General features: G+C 37.9%; 1 long non-coding RNA gene across 1 annotated transcript; it reads left to right on the forward strand.

Annotated features, from left to right (window-relative positions):
* Positions 1-1,009: 1,009 nt before the first annotated feature.
* Positions 1,010-4,089, forward strand: LOC130589704 (uncharacterized). Its single transcript, XR_008967338.1, has 3 exons — positions 1,010-1,725; positions 1,819-1,886; positions 3,772-4,089. It is a non-coding gene; the product is annotated as an uncharacterized LOC130589704 (long non-coding RNA).
* Positions 4,090-4,354: the final 265 nt, after the last annotated feature.

Below are 4,354 nucleotides of genomic sequence, written 5' to 3' on the forward strand. Positions count from 1 at the left end.
GTGATGGGTTGCCAACCTCTACCGGCAGGACCGCTTCACTACCATATACCAAAACGAACGGGGAGTGCCCAGTGGCTTCCTTAGTGGTTGTCCGAGCAGACCAGAGGACACCAGGTAGGTCGTATACCCAAGCCCCTTTTGCTGCATCCAAGGATTTTTTGATTCCTTTGAGCAATATCTTGTTAGCATCTTCAGCTTGACCGTTGGTTTGTGGCCGGGACACTGCTGAGAACCTGGTCTGTATGCCGATACGAGCTAGGGCGTCGACTTGCTGGTTTTCTGACCAGGTATGTGGCTAAGTACATCCTCATGTTGTCTTCCTTGGCCTCGTATTCTCCCGACGTGGTGGAAGAACCATCTACGAACAACTCCCACTCCTCTCTTTGGCCGACCGGGGGCCGAGTTGTGCATTCAGTTATGAAATCAGCTAAGGCTTGGGCTTTTATGGCCCTCCTGGGCTCATATTCCAAACCAAAGTCAGGCAGCTGATCGGCCCAATCTGTCATCCGACTGGAGTGGTTTCTGCTCTCAATAACTTTGTAGAGAGGTTGTCCGGTGAGGACTTTGATCTGGTGGGCCTGAAAGTAGGGTTTCAATTTTCGACTAGGCATGACGAGCGCGAAGACTGTAATAGCCCTGTTTTTAAGAACCTTTATTTAAAAGCTAGAAGTGGATAAGACCATCATTCTTAATGGTTAAGAAAGCTTGTGGATAAGCATTATCATTCTTAATGGTTAAGAAAGCTTGTGGATAAGCATTACCATTCTTAATGGTTAAGAAAGCTTGTGGATAAGCATTACCATTCTTAATGGTTAAGAAAGCTTGTGGATAAGCATCATCATTCTTAATGGTTAAGAAAGCTTGTGGATAAGCATCATCATTCTTAATGGTTAAGAAAGCTTGTGGATAAGCATCATCATTCTTAATGGTTAAGAAAGCTTGTGGATAAGCATTATCATTCTTAATGGTTAAGAAAGCTTGTGGATAAGCATCATCATTCTTAGTGGTTAAGAAAGCTTGTGGATAAGCATCATCATTCTTAGTGGTTAAGAAAGCTCAAAGAGGATAAGAACCATCATTCTTATTAGCTAAGAAGGCTTTGAAAACTAATAGATAAGTTAGAAAGTCCTTGAGAGCCTTAAACATTAAGATTATGAAAATCGTTTGGAGATTGTTTTATCGGGTAGCGATATACTTCCAGTTAAAGAGCCATTTGGGATTGAATCCGAGCTCGGAACCCAACCAAACTTGATATATGACATGCTTGGGATGTGTTAAGGTTAAAATGGTCATTTATCCCCAAGAATTACGTGGCTTAATAAGGTAAATTGCTTACATAGTAAAACTTGGCCAGCTGAAATTACAGCTCAGACCTATGCTCAAAGAAAGCTGCTTAGCAGCTACTTAAGTGTCGATCTCTCAAAGACCTTTTTATGCATGAAAGCCAACACCTAAGGCTAACACCTCAAGCAAGAATCACCAAAAAACTCCAAGAAACCGACCTTGCCCAGAACTCATTTCCCTCCTCCAAGGGTACCGCCAGAATAGCCTATAAAAGCCTGTTCTGGATTTTCGTCTCTTTTCTCTTATTTCTTCCTCTTGGACACCCATTTTTCCTTACATATAACTCTTCTAGATATCCATACAAAGTAGTTCAAGCTTTGGTTCCAATCTTTAGACCTTAAACTCATATAGAAAACCTTGCTGAAAGATCACAAAGTTGCTGTAAGTTCAACAGTTTACACCTCTTGTATTTAAGCTTAGTTTTTCATATCTATAAGCTTGTTGAAACTAATATTTAGCATTTTATACATTCAGGGGAAGCTGTAGGAGTAGTTAACCAAGTGGATTAAGGAATTTCGTGGCTTTAAGCATCCTTAGTTAAGGTACACACTTAGTTTGGTTTTACCCTAGAGATTTCTATACCTATAGTTAGGTGATTGTTTCTTTCTAGTGTGAAGCATGTCTATGAAATGAATTTACTTATGATATGTATTTTATTATGTGTATATTGAGTATATTACATGAGTATAACATGCTAAGGTTCATTAGAGATGTTTCATTTGACCTAAACAACACTTATACACTAAGTAATTACGATTATGCTTCTTAATGGAATGTGTTTAGTACATGGACTTGTGGAGTAATTATGATGATTAAGGTGGAGTTGTTATGTTATTGTTGTTGTTGAGTTGCTGTGGTGGTTATGGTGAAGTTGTTGTGGAGTTGCTATTGTTGTTGTTGCTCTGTTGTAGTAGTGTTGTTGGGTTATTGTTGTTCTGTCATTGTGATTGTGGTGGAGTTGCTGTGAAGCTGTTGCCTATTGTTGTTGTTGTATCGTTCTTATTGGATAGTCGTTGTTGATGATACGAGGGAAGTCCTAATATTAGAATTGGGAAACTATTATAATTATTGTAGTTGGAGTTGATATGTATGAAGTCGAGTTATGAGTTATGGGAATGACTTCATTAATTTCTATTTGCGGGATTCAATTTTATTAGCAAAATGGTTGCGTTAGAAGAAGATAATTAGAATAGTTAAGATTGGTTGTTGATTATTGTTATTGTTATGAGGTGATTATTGGAGGATGATTTTTGAATGGAGTATCATTCGGAATTATGAAGGAGATTATAATGTTGGAATTGATATATTGGTTAAGGATTTGAGTGCAACATAGAAATCAGTTTATTGAGGTTTATTTACGAGTCGAGCTAGCTTTATATTCTCAATATAATTGTTGGTAGCACAATTAGGTGCTTGATTTAGGTACAATTGTGAGTTATGTTTAGTTTGTTTAGTTATATAATTTGGAATTATGATTATGAATTGGGATGCAAGTCGATGTAGCTAATATCATCGAAGTTATAGATATTAATTAAGGATTAAGGAAATTAGAATGTTAAGGTTGATAATTTGTGAATTAGGAATTAGTTTAAGTTTGGTTATTGATTATTGATGTTATCGTGAGATGGTTGTTGGAGAATGGCTATGTAGACGTATATAATTCAAGATGATATGGGAAATCAAGTTATGATGCTTGGAGGTTTCGTATAATTGTTATAGAGTTGAGGTAACCTTTAAGTTCAGCAAAATATATTTAAATGCTCCCGTGGGCGTTATATTGAATTTTGGATATCATATATCTTTTGTGGTAATGGCCATGATTATACATACATCTCTATGAGTTAGTTGTGAATTGCTATTGTTATAAAAGTATCATTTTGTTCAATTATCAAAATCGTTCGAAAATACTATATTTCTCAAAATATGATTTGGTATGATAATGAGGAAATTATTCAAATATGAGTTAAGACCAGATAAGGTCGAATATGGTGTTATGTTATGAGTATTGAGGATTCAAGTATGAATCATTAAATATCTTATTTTATAAATATGAAAGTGAGGCATGAATAGGCACCGCGAGTTAGGGCGGGTAGAGTCCCTAGCTGTTGCCTTCCAGGAGGGGCGAATTCCTGGCGTTATAGGACATGTCCGGGTAAGTCTTGCAAGCATAACAATAAAAGGCTGGGTGACGACCCTCAATAGTTTGGAGACAGCTGGTACTGCGTGGTACCCCTCTCCACTCACGTTCATGCCAAACGATCTGATTTTGTGAAAATATATCAACTAAGTTGAGTGTGATTATCTGTTACTATAACTATGTGTTAGTTTTCACAATACACCTAAACTTGTATTTTCTATTACACAGTGTGTACTCAGCTTTGCTGATGGTGTTGTCATTTCTGTGGCCTGTCACTTGGTGGGTGGCAGAGTCAAACATTGTTGCAGGTTTGGTGTTGTGAGCTCAGGATTCTGAAGTGAAGCAAGATAAAGATGTCGTCGTAGCTTATGGATTGAGTTTGTATTTTAGATAGTCAATTAAGGAATAGTTTCTGATATATTTCGTTGTATACAATATTTGGGAATATTAGTCGAGATATCGGTGTAATTGAAGTCTTATATAAAGGATTTTGTTTTGTGGGCCAATAACCCACAAGTCCAGGATCGTTTTCTAGGTTATGTTTCCGTTGCGAGTAAAGGTTTAATTCGAGGCTTATTAAGCATTGATTGTGATTAGTGGATCTTAAGTGTGCTTACCTAGCAGCTCGGAAAAACGAGCTGTTACAAAGACCATCTTCTCCACCTCGCTAAATTTTGCTTTTGCCCCTCGAAAGGCATGGCTGATGAAGTAGACTAGTGTTGTGTCCCTTCCCTTTCGGCCACCAGCACATTGTTGAGGGCGTATTCTGATACCGCCAAGTAAATGAACAATGTTTCCCCCAGTAAGAGGGACATGAGCTTCGGAAGCGTCGAAAGGTGAAGTTTGAGGGAGGTGAAGGCCTGCTCAGCCTCT

This window comes from Beta vulgaris, chromosome 8, assembly GCF_026745355.1.
Source record: "Beta vulgaris subsp. vulgaris cultivar EL10 chromosome 8, EL10.2, whole genome shotgun sequence".
NCBI lineage: Eukaryota > Viridiplantae > Streptophyta > Magnoliopsida > Caryophyllales > Amaranthaceae > Beta > Beta vulgaris.